Genomic DNA, 20,954 nt, shown 5'->3' on the forward strand with positions numbered 1-20,954 from the left:
CTTTACGATATTTGGGCGGTACCACTATCTGATGAACAACTGTCCATTCCTCATCCACAGATCTGTAAGGGTGACTCCACTTCCTCATCAGAAACTCCTTTTTTTAGGTAATAGCGCTCTGGAACTCCTTCAACATCAGCTTCAGTGTGAGCTGACTGTGGGTCTGCTTTCTGAGCCTCGATTAGACCTGTCAAACACTTCCTTTGAATTATCCTCATCCTTAAAGAAAGTTGCGTCTACTCTAACATCTGCTCATGGTATTACTTTGACCTCTGGTGATGGACTTTGTTTAGCCATTGCTCTGGTCACCACACACGATGGAAAAATACCAGGAACTCGTTCTTGTAACTGCTCCATCTCTTTAGTCTCTCTCAGACATTCCATAATAATGGGTAAAGCTATAACCTTCACTCCTGCCAAATCATTCCCCAGGAGGAAATCAACTCCATCCACGGGTAATTTCTTAACCACTCCTACAACCACCGATCTGGACAACAAGTCACATTCCAATTGTATTTTGTACAATGGAACTGGGATATACTCTCCACTTATCCTGTTTACCAATACTTTAGCTTTCATTGAACTCTCTGGAGGGAAAACTAGGTCCTTTTCCAGCAAAAGAGTTTGAGTAGCTCCTGTGTCCCTTAATATAGTTAAGGGTTTAGCTGCATCATTTGATGAAAAAGGGGTTATCTTTCCTTTAGACAAAAACCCTTGATATCTCTCATCTACCTTCTTCACTTCACCTGCATTCACAGCAGTGTTTACCTTCAGACCCTTATTTGTAGTTAAAGCCGTTGATCCATAGCATTTTCTTTTTGAGTTCCTTTTTCGGACTCACTCTTACAAACCCCAATAAGTTCCATTGGCTTCCCCCACAAATCCCAGCATTCTGGACAAAGGTGCCCCCCTTTATTACAGTGGTAACACTTCAGCCTTTGAGTTTCACCTCCACCCTCACTCAGTACCTCCCTTCCTGATCTGGGGAAGAGATCTCAAGGTATTCCCAGCTACCCATTCTTTACCCTGACTACTCACCTTCCTTTCACTCTCCCACTTTTTATCCTTTTCAAATTTATGGGGGTAATGGAAAAAGGATTTAGATTTATGGATCAGCTCATAATCGTCAGCCATTACTGCTGCCTGTCTGGCCCTTTGGTCTTCAACATGGGTTCTTATTGCAGAAGAGAGGGAGTTTTTAAATTCTTCCTAGAGAATGGTCTCTCTGAGAGCTTCATAGATAGTTTCAACACCTAATGCTCATATCCACCTATCAAAACTACTTTGCTTAATCCTTTCAAATTCACCGTGAGTTTGCCCAGGCTGTTTCCTTAAATTTTGAAACTTTTGCCTGTATGTTTCAGGGACCAATTCACACACACACAAAATGGCCTGTTTTACCACATCATAATCCCTAGAAACCTCCTCTGACAGTGAAGCATAAATTCCCTGTGCTCTACCTGTCAATTAGCTCTGCATAGGCAATGTCCAGTTTTCCTTTGGCCAGTTCATCTATTTAACTATCTTCTCAAATGAAATAAAGAATGTTTCAACAGTCCTTTCCTCAAATTTGGGAAGAGCCTGTACAAATTTAAACATCTCCCCGCTGGATTCTGATCTGGAAATAAATCCTTCCTCACCTTCTGGTGTCTCTTTTTTAACTGCCAGCATTTTAAGCTGGAATTCTCCCTCTTATTCTCTTTCTTCCTTTTCTAATTTTGCCATTTCTAACTCCCTTTGGAGTTCCCTTTTTCTGCCCCTTCTTTTTCTGCTGTCCCTAGTTCCATTATTTTTATATGCAACTGAATTTGAGCCCATTCCAATGAACCACCCCTTGGAGAACTCGGTCGTGCAGGTATTCCTTCCAGTTTTAAATGCTGCGCCATCTCTTCGATTACCTCTGCCTTCCTGGCTTAGGCAGGCAATCCTACTCTTAATTTACTTGCCAATTCGATTAACCTGGCTTCTGGGATCCCTTGTAAAATCGTCAGGGACATCTCTTCCACTTGCAGGAAAGCTTTAGCAGTTTCCAGTGCCATCTTATTTTTGACAGTACAAACCTGATGTTTCCTTTTAGCTTTTATTGCTGCGGTAAAGTGAGGTACCCTGTCCCTTTAAGAGAATGCAAGTGTACTGATCATGTGACAGCACTGATGAATCACTGTACAGCATAGGCAACTGGGAACTAGTTCTGGAGGTTTCTGAGTGAGCACATATAATCTGGTGCTCTGCTCTATGCCTCAATAAACTATCACTGTTCACTCTTACATCAGTTTTCTCCCTGTTATTGATTGTAAGCAGCAATTAAGGAGAATATAGGAAGGCGTGTAGTTAGAGTTTGGTTGGCAAACAAAAATTCATTTACCCAAAACATGAAAGTGGCGACAAGGCTAAAGAACAAAAGAAAATAAATTTCAAGATGGGTGAGCAAAGAATTGGAAAGAGCATCTGTACTTATCTTGTAAAAAAGGTGACAGCCGGCAATCGGAGCAGAAAGCAGTGCTGCAGATAGTGCACTGTCATATCAAGATCATGAGGTAGTCTTCCAGCACTTTCCGTGTTTAGTTCACTGGCTGAGAACTTGCTTTTCAGTGTCTCTAACAGTGGTTTTCCACTTTTCCTTTTTACAGGGGTTTCATCAGAGAGAGAGAGCAGGTTATAGAGATATGAGGAAAAGAGATTTTAAATGTTTTCTCTTTGCAGGCCAGGAGCCGTTTGATGTGGAATTATTGGAATCTTCCACACACAGGAGAAAGAGATTTTAGGTCTTGTTCCTTTCAGGTTAGGAGCTATTCTGCACTGTTCTCACACAAAACCTGCTCACCTGGTCAGGAGCCAATTCAAAAGTTGTTGCCAGGCAGCTCCCTTGGTCCAGGACTCCTTTCAGGCACCACCCTGTCTTTCATGGCACACTCTGTTCCAGGACTGCAACGTTGTATATATTTCTCAACCTCTTCCAGTGGACATGTCTTTCAGCCTGCAGCCATTGTAATTTTAATCCACAATCCAACAGAAAATAAAAAGATATGTTCTTTACAACAGTCCAACAGAAATAAAAAGAAATGTACCTCACAAGTTTGTTACAAATGCTCCAGGAATTCAGATAGAGCCTTTAACTCCGTCTTTATTGCCATTTTTGCAATCTCTAGCCTTAAGTTTGTACCGTCTGTCCCTTCCTGCCACTCTCTGGTTATCTTTACACAAATTGCTACTCTCCTCTATGACCTAATTATTTCCCTTTTATTTGCTACATCTTCTCTGACATGTTCCATTCCCCCACTATTTAGTTTAGAGCCCTCACTACCTCCCCTAGTTATAAGATTCGCCAGGACACTCGACCCAGTACAGTTCAGATGTAGACCGACCCAAGGGTACAGCTCCCCCTTTTCCCAGTACCTGTGCCAGAGCCCCATGAATTGAAAGCTATTGCTCACACATCAATCTTTGAGCCTTGCGTTCAACTCTCTAATCTCAATTATCCTATGCCAACTTGCTCAGCTGCCTCACTCACAGCCACAGAACTGGACCAGTGACCAAACCGGAGGCCCCTATCCCATAAGGGGTGTGACGGCCTCTTGGTGCAAAGTGCCAGGTAACATTTCCCTTCCTTGAGGCATTGCAGTGTCTGCAGCACGTCCTCTAGCTCAATGACCCTGAGCAGAAGCTCCACAGACGCAGACCTGCACTGCAGACGTATTTGCCCTGGATCACACTGGTGTCCGGGAACTCCCACGTTCTGCAGTTGCAACACATCAGCTGATGCGATAATTAATTTCTTTATCTTAATTAATTATAATTAATAAACTCAGCTGCAGGTAATAGCATTACTACTTTTAGGGAAGGTTATTACTACTATATAGAATCTTACAATTACTAATAAATTGCTTGAGCTTTGAAAAGTAAATGAGAAAAATACTCACCAACCAATCATGTACAATTTTCCTGTAACATAAAGAAAACAAAGAACAAAGAAAAGTACAGCACAGGAACAGGCTCTTCGGCCCTCCAAGCCTGCGCTGATCATATTGCCCGTCAAACTAAAACATTTTGCACTTCTGGAGTCCGTATCCCTCTATTCCCATCCTATTCATGTATTTGTCAAGCTGCCTCTTAAACACCACTATCGTACCTGTTTCCACCACCTCCTCTTGCAGCCAATTCCAGACACTCACTACCCTCTGCGTAAAAAACTTGCCCCGCACATCACCTCTAAAGTTTTCCCCACTCACCTTAAATCTATGTCCCCTAGTAATTGACTCTTCCACCCTGGGAAAAAGCTTCTGACTATCTACTCTGTCCATGACACTCATAATTTTGTAAACTTCTATCAAGAAGTTGAGACTTGGAATTTCTAGGTACACATTGCACAACATCACAGTAAATAAAACGGGAAAGGTGGCTCAACCATGGATTACAAAAGAAATTAGGGATAGTATTAGATCCAAAGAGGAGACATATAAAATTGCCAGAAAAAGCAGCAAGTCTGAGGATTGGGAGCAGTTTAGAATTCAGCAAAAGTAGACAAAAAGATTGAGCAAGAAGGGGAAAATGGAGTAGGAGAGTAAACTTGCAGGGAGCATAAAAACTGACTGTAAAAGCTTCTATAAATATGTGAAGAGAAAAAGACCGGGGAAGACAAACATTGGTCCCTTACAGTCAGAAACGGGGGAAATTATAATGGGGAACAAAGAAATGGCAGAAGAATTGAAGACATATTTTGGTCCTGTCTTCACAAAAGAGAATACAAATAATTTGCCAGAAATGTCAGGGAACCAAGAGTCTGAAAAAAATCAGTATTAGTGAAAAAAATGGTGCTAGAGAAATTAATGGGGTTAAAGGCTGAAAAATCCCCAGGGCCTGATAATCTACATCCCAGAGAACTAAAGGAAGTGGCCCTGGAAATATTGGATGCATTGTTGGCCATCTTCCAAAACTCTATAGACTCTGGAGCAGTTCCTACAGACTGGAGACTGGCAAATATAACCCCACTATTTAAATAAGGAGGGAGAGAAAACACAGAGAATTACAGACCAGTTAGCCTTACATCAGTAGTGGGGAAAATGCTAGAGTCTATTATAAAGGACGTGGTAACAGAACACTTGGAAAGCATTACCGGGATTAGACAAAGTCAGCATGGGTTTATGAAAGGGAAATCTTGCTTAACTAATCTACAGGAGTTTCTTGAGGATGTAACTAGTAGAATAGATCAGGGAGAACCAGTGGATGTGGTGTATTTGGATTTCAAGAAGCCTTTTGATAAGGTCCCGCACAAGAGGCTAATGGATAAAATTAAAGCACATGGGATTGGGGGTAATATACTGGCATGGATTGAGAATTGGTTGACAGACCAGAAACAGAGAGTGGGGATAAATGGGTCTTTTTCTGGATGGCAGACAGTGACTAGTGGTGTACCGCAGGGATCAGTGCTTGGGCCCCAGCTACTCACAATATATATAAATGACTTGGATGAGGGAACCAAATACAATATTTCCAAGTTTTCTGACAACACAAAACTGGGTGGGGTTGTGAGGAGAATGCAAGGAGGCTTCAAGGCGATTTAGACAAGTTGTGTGTGGACAACCATATGGCAGATGCAATATATCGTGGATAAATGTGAAGTTACACACTTTGGTGTGAAAAACAGAAAGGCAGAGCGTTATTTAAATGGTGATATATTGGGAAATGTGGATGTACAAAGGAATCTGGGTGTCCTTGTACACCAGTCAATGAAAGTAAACAGACAGGTGCAGCAAACAATTAGAAAGGCAAATGGTATGTTGGCCTTCATTGCAAGAGGACTTGAGTTCAGAAGTAGGGATGCCTTCCTGCAGTTATACAAGGCCTTGGTGAGACCACACCTGGAGTATTGTGTGCAGTTTTGGTCTCCCTACCTAAGACAGGATATATTTGCCATAGAGGGGGTGCAGTGAAGGTTCACTAGGCTGATACCAGGGATGGCAGGGCTGTTGTATGAGGAGAGATGGTTCGACTGGACCTGTATTCACTAGAGTTTAGAAGAATGAGAGGGGATCTGATTGAAATGTTTAAAATTCTAACAGGGCCGGACAGACTGGATGCAGGGAGGATGTTTCCCCTGGTTGGGGAGTCTAGAACCAGGGGCCACAGTCTCAGGATATGTGGCAGGTCATTCAGGACAGAGATGAGGAAAAACTTCTTCATTCAGTGGGTGGTCAACCTGTGGAATTCTCTCCCACAGGAGGCTGTGGAGGCCGGGCCACTGAGTATATTCAAGAAAGAATTTGGTAAGTTTTTGGATATTAGGGCAATCAAGGGGTATTGCGAGAAAGCGGGAATATGGTGTTGAGATAGAGGATTAGCCATGATTATAATGAATGGTGGAGCAGGCTCGAAGGGCCGAATGGCCTACACCTGCTCCTAGTTGCTAAGTGTCTATGTGTCACACTTTGCTTTTTCAGGCACAGCTGGTGCACAAACTGAGCGCATCCTCCCTGACCCTCTCTCCTCTATCACTGTTTTTGTGCTCCTGCTGCTCTCTCCCCTCGCGCTGTTTCTGTGCTCCCGCTGCTCTCTCCCCTCGCGTTGTTTCTGTGCTCCTGCTGCTCTCTCCCCTCGCGCTGTTTTCATGCTCCTGCTGCTCTCTCCCCTCGCACTGTTTTCACACGCCCGCTGCTCTCTCCCCTCGCACTGTTTTCACACGCCCGCTGCTCTCTCCCCTCGCGCTGTTTTCACACGCCCGCTGCTCTCTCCCCTCGCGCTGTTTTCACACACCTGCTGCTCTCTCCCCTCGCGCTGTTTTCATGCTCCTGCTGCTCTCTCCCCTCGCGCTGTTTTCACACACCTGCTGCTCTCTCCCCTCGCGCTGTTTTTGTGCTCCTGCTGCTCTCTCCCCTCCTGCTGTTTTCACACACCCGCTGCTCTCTCCTCTCATGCTTGTTTCTCACCCCTGCTGCTCCCTCCTCTCGAACTGTAGTCACTCCCCTGCTGCTCCCTCCTCTTGAACTGTAGTCACTCCCCTGCTGCTCCCTCCTCTCGAACTGTAGTCACTCCCCTGCTGCTCCCTCCTCTCGAACTGTAGTCACTCCCCTGCTGCTCCCTCCTCTCGAACTGTTTTCACGTTCATGCCGCTCTCTCCTCTTGCCCTGCTTTAACACTCCCACTACGCCCTCCTCTCGTGCTGTTTTCACACTCGCCAGTCACGCCCTAAAACTCTTTACATCCATTGAGTAGGTTTGAAATGTAGCCATTGTTGTATTGCACAAACTGCGACAGCTTATTTGTGCACAGCAAGACCCCAAAAGCAGCAATGTGATAACAAACAGGTCATCTCTCTTTGTGATAGTGACAGAGGAATGAATACTGACCAGGAGCCCGGAGATAACTCCCTGCACTTCTTCGAAATAGCATCATGGGGTTTTTTTGTCGATTCCCATCCACCTAGGAGGGCAGACGGGCATCAGTTTAGCATCCCACCTGAAAGACAGAGCCTCCGGCAGTGCAGCGCTCCCTCAGTGCTGCACCCGACTGTCAGTGTGGAGCTTTGTGCTCAAGTCCTAGAGTAGATCTTGAATCTGGAATCCTGTGACTCAGGTGAGGGTGAGAGACAGACGGCTGGACACTCCTGTCCAAGTACACACAATAATACACTGTTGTCCACAGCTGCTCCCTCTCTCTCACCTCTCAATATCGCTCATTTACTGAGGATCCACATTGACATTTATCTCTAAACTGAGCCCTATCTATTAAATGTCCAGGGTCACGTGTCCCACTTACTGCGATCGCCTTTTTCAGATATATTCGGCAGTTTGAATTAGTTTATCTTTTCATTAGCTGCTTCCCGATATTTCCGGTGACTCAATGCCCTATCTCTCTCTGTCGGCCGTCTGTGTTAGTGAGGGAGACAATGAGGGAGAGGAGAGAGGTAAAGACTGCCTTGGGGAACCAAGGTTAAAGCATTAAGGAGAGAGTGTAGTCACCAACCAGGAGGCTCGGCCTAGGGTCCGCCCACAGGGCCTACGAGAGAGCCTGCCCTCCCCCAACCTGTTGGGCTGTGGGCATGATGTCACCCAGTGATTACAGGCCTGTGCAAACATGATTCAAAACCAGCTCCGGGCAAAACACTTCCCCATTGTCCTGCTCACCCTCATCATCCAGAGACACTATGGTTCTGCATATTAACTCTAATTTTTATTTCAAGGGAGAGAAAGGAATCTGCTCATTGTACATTCATTGTGTTCAATTGTACACAAGTGATGAGCATTAACTGGGCATTCCCTTGAGCCCCTGTAAGCGGACACTGGCTGAGAAATTGGTTGCGTGAACTGTAGCCGAGTCTGGGCACACCAAGGCATTCCTTCCTCAGCACCCCACCAGTTACTGTTCCACATTCCTTGCTCATCCCATTCCTGGGAATCTCAGGCAATGGGCCTGGGAGCTGTCCCCAACCTGCAGGATACAAGTTTAGGCCCGTCACTCCGAGTGGGAGGATGCGGATGGAACGTTAACAGGTATCCTATCAATTTGTTTGGCTTCTGATTTGCGGGGAGTGAATCAAAGCTGCCGTCTCCCCCACGTCCTGATTATGGGCCAAGTGAGATAGTGGGGGCGGGGGCCATGTGTTCTTATTCCAGAATCTTGTTGGTGAAGGATGGAACTGGAACCAATCTTTATACACTTCTATATGCATTTCGAGCACACACGTCCTAACCCCACAGCCACAGTTTCAGCCTGCGTCTATTTATAGGAGCTGAACTGAGTCCTCAGTTAATGCCCAGAGCCTATGTATGCTGAATATACAATGAACAGATTCCCTACCCTGTCCCTAAATAAAAATTGGTTAATATACACAACCAAAATTTCAAAAGAAAACCAACTTAGGATCATAACAATTTCTCCATATACATATTTATTTTTGTAAAACAAACTTGACAGTTGTTGACTTAAAAATAAAAACAAAAAACTGCGGATGCTGGAAATCCAAAACAAAAACAGAAACAGAAATACCTGGAAAAACTCAGTAGGTCTGGCAGCATCGGCGGAGAAGAGCGCAGTTGACCTTTCGAGTCCTCATGACCCTTCAGCAGAACTGTACTCTTCTCCGCCGATGCCGACAGTTGTTGACTTAAATCCACCCACTTATTTTACAGTTTTCCTTTTGCTCCATCATTTGTTTCAAGACAGCATTGCCAGTCGGTAACCTCTTCACACTCACAAGCTTCATACAGTGTCTGTAACCACGATCAGACATTGACCATCGCTGTAATGTGACACTGACCGTCACTGTAATGTGACACTGACCGTCACTGTAATGTGACACTGACCGTCACTGTAATGTGACACTGACCATCACCATGATTGGACACTGATTGTCATCACGATGGGACTCTGATCAGCGCCATGATGGGATACTGACCATCACTGCGATTGGACACTGACCATCACCATGATCAGACACTGACTGTCACTGCGATTGGACACTGACCATCACCATGATCAGACACTACCCCAGCTTGCTAATGCCACCATTGGACTGATATTTACCAGAGGCAGCACGCCAAATGTAGCTCAGAATATAGCTCCTCTCCCACTCCCTCTCCTCTCCTCCTTTCCCTCACCATCCCCTCCCCTCCTCTCCCACTCTCTCTCCTCTCCTCCTTTCCCTCACCATCCCCTCCCCTCCTCTCCCACTCTCTCTCCTCTCCTCCTTTCCCTCAGCATCCCCTCCCCTTCTCTCCCACTCCCTCTCCTCCCCTCCTTTCCCTCACCATCCCCTCCCCTTTTTTTCTCCCTCTCCAATTCTCCCTCCTTCCTTCACTCCTTTTCCTTTTGAAATTTTCAGTTGAGCCCCTGATTGAGCAGCTTTTTTGTTTGGGGGTGGGGAGGGAATTCCGGATTCCCACTGCCCTCTGTGTGACACGTTGTGCCTGACACCCCACCGGAACAGACTGCCTCTCAGTTTAAAATTGTGTCCCCTTGTTCTGGAGTCCCCGACCAGCGTGAATGTTCCAAACTCATGGGAATGTAAACAAGGTTTCCACAACCTTGTCTCATAATCTAACCCTTTAGCCCTGGTATCATTTGGGCGAATCTGCCCAGAGGTCCCTCCAAGGAGAGTAGATCTTCTGTTTTTTTATTCATTCACAGGATATGGGTGTCACTGGTTGGGCCAGCATTTATTGCCCATCCCTAATTGCCCTTGAGAAGGTGGTGGTGAGCTGCCTTCTTGAACCGCTGTAGTCCATGTGGTGTAGGTACACCCACAGTGCTGTTAAGGAGGGAGTTCCAGGATTTTGACCCAGCGACAGTGAAGGAACGGTGATATATTTCCAAGTCAGGATGGTGAGTGGCTTGGAGGGGAACTTGCAGGTGGTGGTGTTCCCATGTATCTGCTGCCCTTGTCCTTCTAGATGGTAGTGGTCGTGGGTTTGGAAGGTACTGTCTAAGGAGCCTTCGTGAATTCCTGCAGTGCATCTTGTGGATGGTACACGCTGCTGCTACTGTGCGTCGGTGATGGAGGGAGTGAATGTTTGTGGATGTGGTGCCAATCTAGCGGGCTGCTTTGTTCTGGATGGTGTCAAATTTCTTGAGTGTTTTGGGAGCTGCACTCATCCAGGCAAGTGGAGTGTATTCCATCACACTCCTGACTTGTGTCTTGTAGATGGTGGACAGGCTTTGGGGAGTCAGGTGGGTGGGTTACTCCTTGCAGGATTCTTGGCCTCTGACCTGCTCTTGCAGCCACAGTATTTATATGGCTAGTCCAGTTCTGTTTCCGGTGAATGGTAACTCATTCAGGATGTTGATAGTGGGGGATTCAGTGATGGTAATGCCATTGAACTCAATACTCGATGGAGTTTAGAAGGATGAGGGGGGATCTGATTGAAACTTACAGAATACTGAAAGGCCTGGATAGAGTGGACGTGGGGAAGATGTTTCCATTAGTGGGAGAGACTAGGACCCGAGGGCACAGCCTCAGAGTAAAGGGAAGACCTTCTAGAACCGAGATGAGGAGAAACTTCTTTAGCCAGAGAGTGGTGAATCTATGGAATTCATTGCCACAGAAGGCTGTGGAGGCCAGGTCATTGAGTGTATTTAAGACCGAGATAGATAGGCTCTTGATTGGTAAGGGGATCAAAGGTTACGGGGAGAAGGCGGGAGAATGGAGTTGAGAAACTTATCAGCCATGATTGAATGGCGGAGCAGACTCGATAGGCCGAATGGCCTAATTTCTGCTCCTATGTCTTATGGTCTTATGGTCTAAGGGGGCGATGGTTGGATTCTCTCTTGTTGGTGATGGTCTTTGCCTGGCACTTGTGTGGCTCAAATGTTACTTTCCACTTGTCAGCCCAAGCCTGAATATTGTCCAGGTCTTGCTGCATTTGGACAGGGAGTGCTTCAGCATCTAAGTAATCGCGAATGGTCCTCAAACATTGTGCAATCATCAGCGAACATCCCCACTTCTAACCTTATGATGGAGGGAAGGTCATTGATGAAGCAGCTGAAGATGGTTGGGCCGAGGACACTCCCCTGAGGAACTCCTGCAGTGATGTCCTGGAGCTGAGATGACTGACCTCCAACAACCACAACCATCTTCCTTTGTGTTAGGTATGACTCCAACCAGTGGAGAGTTTTCCCCCTGATTCCCATTGACTCCAGTTTTGCTAGGGCTCCTTGATGCCACACTCGGTCAAATGCTGCCTTGATGTCAAGGACAGTCACTCTCACCTCACCTCGAGAGTTCAGCTCTTTTGTCCATGTTTGAACCAAGGCTGTAATGAGGTCAGGAGCTGAGTGGCCCTGGGGAAACCCAAACTGGGCGTCAGTGAGCAGGTTATTGCTAAGCAAGTGCTGCTTGATAGCTCTGTTGATGACTCCTTCCATCGCTTTACTCATGAGGTGTGGTTAATCATTTTGCCACACAGGGACTGACCAGAGTTCTCCAGAATGGAAGCATCACTTTCTCACTTTTATATCCCAGCTCCCTTCTGATAAAAACCAACCTTTCGTTCTGTCTTTTTGTGCCCCTGCCTTAGCTTTTCAGTGGTCTAATATGTACATGGACACTGAAATCCACTTGTCCTTCCATGGTTTCTAGCTTCTCATTATTAAGAAAATATTCAGATTCACCTGCTCAGATCCAAAGGAAATGACCTCACACCCAGAAACAATTATTTCCGATAGAATTAGTAGTCACATGGAAAAGTATGGGTTGATAAGGAAAAGCCAGCATGCATTTCTAAAGGGGAAATCATGTTTAACTAACCTGCTGGAGTTTTTTGAAGAGGTAATAGAAAAGGTCGATAAGGGTAATGCTGTTGATGTGGTGTACATGAACTTTCAAAAGGTATTTGACAAAGTGCCACACAACAGACTTGTGAGAAAATCTATTGCTCATGGAATAAAAGGGACAGTAGCAACGTGGATACAAAATTGGCTGAAGAAGCAGAGAGTAATGGTTAATGGATTTTTTTCAGGCTGGAGGAAGGTTTGTAGTGGAGTTCCCCAGGGGTCGGTGTTGGACCCTTGCTTTTCCTGATATACATTAATGATCTAGATCTTGGTGTGTGGGGGACAATTTCAAAGTTTGCGGATGATACAAAGCTTGGGAGTGTTGTGAATAGTGAGGAGGACAGTGTAGAACTTCAAGAGGACATAGACAAGTTGGTGGAGTGGGCAGATAGGTAGCAGATGAAATTCAATGCGGAGAAACATGAGGTGATGCACTTTGGTAGGAAGAACATGGTCAGACATTACAAAATAAGGGGTGAATTTTTGAAAGGCATGCAGGAGCAGAGGGACCTGGCTGTATATGTGCATAGATCATTGAAGGTGTCAGGACAGGTGAAGAGAGCAGTTAATAAAGCATATTGTATCCTGGGCTTTATTAATAGGGGCAGAGAGTACAAGAGCAAAGAGGTTACACCAAATTTATATGAGACACTCTTTAGACCTCAGCTGGAGTATTGTGCACAGTTCTGGGCACAATTCGATAGGAAGGATGTGAACACATTGGAGAGAGAGCAGAAGAGGTTTACAAGAATGGTTCCAGGGATGAGAAACTTTAGCTATGAGGATAGATTGGAGAGGTTGGGACTGTTCTCCTTGGAGAGAAGGCGGCTGAGAGGAGATTTGATAGAGATGTTCAAAATCATGAGGGGGCTGGATAGAGTAGTTAGGGAGAAACTGTTCCTGCTCGTAAAAGGATCAAGAATGAGAGAGCACAGATTTAAAGTGATTTGCAAAAGGAGCAAATGCGAGGTGAGAAAAATCTTTTTCACACAGCGAGTGGTTCGGGTCTGGAATGCACTGCCTGGAAGTGTGGTGGAGGCAGGTTCAATCGAGGCATTCGAGAGGGCATTGGATGATTATTTGAATAGAATCAATGTGCAGGAGTACAGGGAAAATGCAGGGGAATGGCACTAGATCATAATGCTCATTTGGAGAGCTGGTACAGACACGATGGGCCAAATGGCCTCCTTCTGTGCTGTTAAAATTTTGTGATTCTGTGACCTCCCCACATTAAATTGTAGTTTTGCCAGCTCACTTTCTCTGGCTGTGTAACTTCCTTCCCCCGTCGACGTAACTTGCTGCATCCCTCACTTACTGCATCTGTAAACTTGTATCTACAACTCTCTCTTCATCTAGGTCTCCATATATAGTGAAAAGCTGGGCCCTGGTACTGATCCACGGGGATTACTGCTCGTCACATCCACCAGTCAGCGTACGCACCCTTTCCCACTACCCTCTGCTTTTTAAAATGTTTTCCTGGGATGTGAGTGTCGCTGCCCATCCCCAATTACCCTTCAACTGAGTGGCTCCCAATAGGAAAAAAACAGTTCAGACCAGTACTCTTATTTCCCAGTTTTTACTGACGTTCCATTTTAAGGTATACAAGACCAGTTCAATCCAATATCCTTATTTCTCCATTTTTACTGTTTTTTCATTCTTGCCAGAGCATTTCAGAGGGCAGTTAATGCATTGCTGTGGGTCTGGAGTCACATGTAGGCCAGACCAGGTAAGGATGGCAGATTTCCCTCCCTAAAGGACATTAGTGATGGGTTTTTACAACAATCGATGATAGTTTCATGGTTACCATCACTGTGACAAGCTTTACATTCCAGATTTTATTAATTGAATTCAAATTCCAACAGCTGCCATGATGGGGTTTGAATCTGGGTCCCTGAGGCATTAGCCTAGGTCTCTGGGTTACTCACCCAGTGACATCACCACTACATCACCAGCCTCCCAGCCAATTGCCATCTCAAGTCACAAGGTTATCTCCAATTCCATGCCATCTCAGTTTTGCTCACAGGCTCTTGTGAGGAACCTTTCCAAATGCCTTCTGGAAGTCCGTACAGATAACATCCATCGACACTCCCCTCTCCACACTGTCAGTGACCTCCTCAAAAAATTCAGCTGGATTATTCCTGACCTACCCTGCACATACCCGCGCTGACTCCCTCTCCTCAGTTCACACCTGTTCAAGGGTTCAATCACTCTGTTAAAAGCAAAATACTGCGGATGCTGGAAATCTGACACAAAAACAGAAAATGTTGGAAAAACTCAGCAGGTCTGATAGCCTCTGTAGAGAGAGAAAAAAACAGAGTTAACATTTCGAGTCCGTATGACTCTTCTTCAGAGCGAAAGAAGAGTCATATGGACTCAAAATGTTAACTCTGTTTCTCTCTCTGCAGATGCTGTTAGACCTGCTGAGTTTTTCCAGCATTTTCTGTTTTTGTTTTAATCACTCTGTCCCTGGTGATAGGTTCCAGTAACTTCACCAGCACCATTGTCATGTATGATAGATCAATTTGCTGATGATACAAAGATAGGTAGGAAAGTGAGTTGTGAAGAGGACATAAGGAGGACATGAGCGGGTAAAGATCTGGCAGATGGAGGTTAATGTGGGAAAATGTGAAATTGTCCATTTTGACAGGAAGAATAAAAGAGAAGCATATTATCTAAATGGTGAAGGATTGCAGAGCTCTGAGATGCAGAGGGATCTGGGTGTCTTAGTGCATGAATCACAAAAGACCAGTATGCAGGTACAGCAAGTAATTAGGAAGGCTAATAGAATGTTATCATTCATTGTGAGGGGAATTGAATACAAAAGTTAGGAGGTTATGCTTCAGTTGTACAGGACACTGGTGAGATCACATCTGGAGCATTGTGTACAGTATTGGTTATCTTATTGAAGGAAGGATGTAAATGCGTTGGAAGCAGTTCAGAGAATGTTTACCAGACTAATAGCTGGAATGAGTGTGTTGTCTTATGAGGAAAGGTTGGACAGGCTAGGCTTGTATCCACTGGAGTTTAGAAGAGTAAGAGGCGACTTGATTGAAACATATAAGATCCTGAGGGGCCTTGACAGGGTGGATGTGGAGAGGATGTTTTCTCTTGTGGGAGAATCTAGAACTAGGGGTCACTGTTTAAAAATAAGGGGCCGCTCATTTATAACAGAAATGAGGCGAAATTTTTCTACTCAGAGGGTAGTGAGTCTTTGGAACTCTCTTCCTGGAAAGGTGGTGGAAGCAGAGTCTGAATATTTTTTAGGCAGAGCGAGATAGATTCTTGGTAAACAAGAGGGTGTTGGTTAACGGGGGTAGGCGGGATGCAGATTTCAGGTTATTATCAGATCAGCCATGACCTTATTAAGTGGCGGAGCAGGCTCGAGGGGCTGAATGGCCTACTCCTGCTCCTTGTATGTTCGTATATGTAACAACCAATCTATGCACAGCAAGATCCCATGAATAATATTGAGATATAATCAACTTTAATGATATTGGCTGGGGGATGAATATTGGCCAGGACCCCAGAAAGAACTCTCCTGCTCCCCCAGTGTTGCCACGGGACCTATCAGAATTATTATAACTATTATAACTCTCCTGCTCTCCCAGTATTGCCATAGGATCTACTATATCGACCTTGGGGAGTAGCTGGGGATGTGGTTTAACATCTTGTCCGACAGACAGACAGACAGACAGACAGCTGAGACACTCTCTCTCCGTCGTGTTGATTAGCCAGTGGGTGGGAATTCGACACTCTGGGCCTCGCACACCCTACTGATCAGAACAATGCTCTTTATCTTCAGGCAGATTTCTCTCCCACAACACAGATTGCAGCTGTCATTAGCGGGAGAAGTTTTACTGAGTGTGGTGGGAAATAGAAACTAGAAACTACAAACTGCCTGAGTAAAGCGCTGACTGAGGGGTTTCCTGGATCTACTGCTGACTCCCTGTTACATTCAGTTTGATCGGTTCAGGAGTGTGTGGTCACTGACGGTAAGCAGGAATTGTCAGGATGATTATAATGCTGTTCATTGCTTCTATCTGTTTGTGGTTGTTTATTTTTTCTTTCTCTCTCTCCAATTTCTCCTTATCTCTGTCTCGCTTTCCTTCTCTCCCTCACACTTTTTTCTCTCTCTCTTTCCTTCTCTCTTCTGTTCTTTCTCTCTTTCTCTTCCATCTCTTCTCCTCTCTCTCTCACTCCTCTCTTTTTCTCTGCTGATCTTTCCCTCTTTCTCTTCAATTTTTCTCTCTTTCCTTCTCTCTCAATCCTCTTTGTCTTTGCTGTTCTTTCTTTCTCTTTCATCTTTCTTTTTCCTTCGCTCCCTCACTCCTCCCTTTCCTGTTCTTTTTCTCTTTCATTCTCTCTCTTCCTTCCCTCTCTCCTCTCTCCTATCTTCCTTCTCTCTTTCATTGCTGTCTCTCCCTCTCTTTCCCTCCCTCTCTCTCTTTCCCTCCCTCTCTCTCTTTCCCTCCCTCTCTCCCTCTGTCTTTCCCTCCCCCTCTCTCTCTTTCCCTCCCCGTCTTTCCCTCCCTCTCTCCCTCTCTTTTCCTCCCTCACTCCCCCCCCTCTCTTTCTCTCATTTCTCTTTTCCCTTGTTTTTCTCTTTCCCTCTCTCTTTTTCTCCCTCACTCTCTCTCTCCCTCCCCCTCTCTCTCCTTCTCTTTCTTTCTTTCTCTCATTTCTCTTTTCTCTTGTTTTTTCTCTCTCTCTCTCCTCCTCTCCTCTCTGCTCCCTTTGGCCTGAAGCCTGCACTTACCAATGCCCATCTTTGAGTCTCCTGCTGCGGTTGAGTTGGGGCAGGGTGAGGTGAGCATGGTGAGGGGTAAAGGTGATAGAGGGGTGCAGAGGGTTGGGGGTGGGGTGGTGGCAGGGTGGGCGAGTGGGTGCAGGGTGGGGAGCATTCTGGGGGTGTGTGGGTACGCGATCACAGGGCAGAGTGTGGGCAAATGGGGGACAATTGACAGCGAAACGATGAAGAGGATGAGACAAAACTGGAGCTTTTGTGACTAAGAATTGGCACGACACAGAGGGTTAAATCCTGACTTCACTCGGGGAGAAGGAGTGTCAGCGGAGAAAATTGTTACAATTACTTGGGATGTTGGGCAGTTTCCAAACTGCTGAATGACGTGACCTGTTGAAATATCTTTCTGATAAACAACTATCATCAGCATTCTGCACATTTACAGGGGGCATTATTTCTTAGCTGCCATCTGAGCTCCATCTCCCACCCTCTGTGTTCCTGTCCTGCGGACACCTCACTTTGGCTTTGAACAGTTTGATTCAAATCTAAACTGCAGACAGCCTCGCCGGTCGGAATGATTTCCTGCAGACTGGCGGGATTTCCAGCTCCTGGGTTGGCTTTTGGCCAACCGTGGCGCAAGACTTGGTGAGCTGCCGGGGCACGCACTCCTGCTTTAGGAAAACTACACAGGATCACAGGGCACAACAGCACACACCGAGGCCATTCGGCCCGTCGAGTCGGTGCTGGCTCTTTCAAAGAGCAAGTGCATTCCAAAGCCCAACACGTGTGTGAGCGAGTCTTTTTCCTCACCAATTGCCCTAACCCTGAGCTTCTTGCTATCGACCCTTCAGCACCAGAAGCCATTTCTCTTTATCTACGCCACCCAGGCCTCTAATAATTTTAAACCCCTCCAGCAAGTCTCCTCTTGGCTCTCTCTACTTCAAGAAGGAGAACCGCAGCTCTGCCATTTTCTCCACAGTGCTGTGTAAACCCCCTCATCATTCTAGTAAACCTCGTCTTAACCCTCCTCAAACATCCTCCCCAAAGTGTAAAACCAAAATACTGCAGGCGCTGGAAATCTGAAAGACAAACAGAAAATGCTCGAAAAACTCAACAGGTCTGACAGCGGGCTCGAAACGTTAACTCTGTCTTTCTCTCTCCACAGATGCTGTCAGACCTGCTGAGTTTTTTCCAGCATTTTCTGTTTTTCTTCCCCCTAAAGTGTGATGCTGCTCAGACTAGCCACAATATTCCAGTTGGGGCTGAACTGGTGCTTCACAAAGATTTATCCTCACTTCCCGGCTTTACTCCCCACCTCTATTTATAAAACACACAATCCTGTATGTTTTATTAACTGTGTAGTTCACCTGTCCTGCACCCCCCTCAAGGATCTGAAATAACCCCACCTCTCACTGTTCTTCCAGCCTATATAGGAATTATACCATTTAGCTTGTATTGGCTCTCCTCAATCCTCCCACCAAAACTCATCGCTTCACGACTCTCCGCACTGAGTTTCATCACCCGTGTAGCCGTCCATTGCACCAGCTTATATGTGTCCCCCTGAAATCTTTTACTATCTTCCTCACTCTTTAACACACTTCCCAAGTTCCATGCCATCTGCAAACCTTGAAAAGGTGCCTGTAGCCCCAAGTCATTCGTGTCCACCACAAATCAGCAGCACATAGGAACACAGGACTTGGGAGCAGGAGTAGGCCATTCAGCCCTTCGAGCCTGCTCCGCCAGTCAATCAGACCGTGGCTGATCTGGTTGTGGTCTCAGCTCCACTTTCCTGTCTGCCCCCCCGCCCCCATAACACTTGGCTCCTAGTGGTCCTAGTACTGAACCCTGGGGAACTCCACTCTATAACACCCTCCAGTCTATGAAGCAGCCATTCACCACAAATGTTTTCTGTTCCTCAGCCTGTTTCATATCCTTGCTGCTATTGTCCACTTCATCCCCTGAGCTTCGCCATCACTAAAAGCCCAATGTGTGGCACTTGATTTGATAGAGTGTATTGCTCTCATCCCCGCTCCCTGTGACCACGCCGAAAAAGCTCAATCTAGTTCGTCAAAGAGAATTTACCCTTCAGAAGACTGGGCTGCCTCTACTTTCTCAATCTACGTTCGTCCAATTTTCACCAGGATTATCACTTCCTAAAGCTTCCCCACCACTGATGTTAAAACTGACTGAGCTCTGATTGTCGGGCATCACCATCAGCACCTCTCTGTACAAGAATATAACATTTCCAACTCTCCAGGCCTCTGGCGCCTGCCCTGTTGCCAGTTCCAGTGATGGTGACAATCATCAATTATGATCAATTTTCATAAAAACCCACCTGATTCACCAATGTCCTTTAGGGAAGGAAATCTGCCATCCTTACCTGGTCTGGCCTACATGTGACCCCAGACCCACAGCAATGTGGTCGACACTTAACTGCCCCTCTACAATGGCCTAACAAGCCACTCAGTTCAAGGGCAATTGGGGTTGGGCAACAAATGCTGGCCTTGCCAGCGATACCCACATCCCACCAAAGTTTAAAGAGAATGATATATTATCGGTAACAGGGTTTCCAGAGGAGTGGTGGGCCTGATTAGTGAGCAAGATGGAGATTAACTGGCTGAGGTACTGAGTACTTTACATCATTGTTCACCAAGGGAGTGGACTTTGCCAAAATTATGCTAAAAGAGGAGTTTTCTGGGATGGCGGATGAGATAAACATCGATAAAGAGGTGGCACTAGAAAGGCTGGCACTTAAACTGGGTAAATCACCCAGTCCAGATTGGGTGCACTCTGGGATGCTGAAGCAATGGAGGTGGAAATTAGGGAGCCACTGGCTATATTCTTCCAGCTCTCCTTAGTGACGGGGCTGGCTTTTACATGCCACCGTATTCCATGGAGAGATGATGAATCTGAGTTAATATCAGGCTAGGACTACTAATCAGATTTATTTACAGATTAATGATATACAGAAGAAGTGAGAAATTCTAATAAAGGGAGAATTGGAATAAAACATGGATTTGAATTTTTAATGATCCACTTGAAAATTAAAAACTGAATATCTATGCTGGAAGAGAGCTGACTATTTTCACAATAAGAAATCCCACATTACAAAGAAGGAAATAGCTACAGTGCCTGTGTAAACATCGAGTGACTGTACCAATATAATACAAGAATAGATTGAAAGAGCAAAGTTTAAGGTGGCCAATTGTTTTATTTAATGCATTGATATCAATGTGTGCCAGAAGAATAAAACCTTCAGTTCACACTCTTTAATGTTCTGCAATATACTTCAGTGGACCAGTACTGTGCCCTAGTTTGTACAGAGACAGACCTGACCCGAGCAGTACTGTACCCCACACTAGTGCTGTACAGTGACAAACCTGAACCCATGAGTACTGTACTCCAATGTTATACAGTGACAGACCTGTCACCACCAGTACTGTATCCCAGTGTTATGCAGTGACAGACCTGTCCCCACCAGTACTGTACCCCAGTGTTACACAGTGACAGACCTCTCCCCACCAGTATGATACACCAGTGTTGTCCAGTGACAGACCTCTCCCCACCAGTACTGTACCCCAATGTAATACAGTAATAGACCTGTCACCACCAGTACTGTATCCCAGTGATATACAGAGACAGAGCTGTCCCCACCATATGGTGCCCCAGTGTTATACAGTGACAGAGCTGTCCCCTCCAGTACGATACCCCAGTGTAATACAGTGACAGAGCTGTCCCCTCCAGTACGATACCCCAGTGTAATACAGTGACAGAGCTGTCCCCTCCAGTACGATACCCCAGTGTAATACAGTGACAGATCTGTCCCCACCAGTACGATACCCCAGTGTTATACAGTGACAGAGCTGTCCCCTCCAGTACTGCACCCCAGTGTGATACAGTGACAGAGCTGTCCCCACCAGTACGATACCCCAGTGTTATACAGTGACAG

The 20,954-nt window shown here is 45.8% G+C and overlaps 1 protein-coding gene across 2 annotated transcripts in view; it reads left to right on the plus strand.

Annotated features, from left to right (window-relative positions):
* The window catches only part of LOC144668780 (volume-regulated anion channel subunit LRRC8C-like), a 49,474-nt gene that overhangs the window by 10,480 nt on the left and 18,040 nt on the right, over nucleotides 1-20,954 (plus strand). Inside the window, exon 1 of one of the 2 annotated variants that reach the window (XM_078531112.1) lies at nucleotides 16,100-16,256. The exons of the other annotated variant lie outside the window; for it this stretch is intronic. The gene's annotated coding sequence lies outside the window, so the exon portion shown is untranslated. Of the gene's footprint in view, nucleotides 1-16,099; nucleotides 16,257-20,954 lie in introns of those variants that run through there. 2 annotated transcript variants of the gene reach the window in all.

This window comes from Cetorhinus maximus, chromosome 28 (assembly GCF_964194155.1).
Source record: "Cetorhinus maximus chromosome 28, sCetMax3.hap1.1, whole genome shotgun sequence".
Taxonomy (NCBI): domain Eukaryota; kingdom Metazoa; phylum Chordata; class Chondrichthyes; order Lamniformes; family Cetorhinidae; genus Cetorhinus; species Cetorhinus maximus.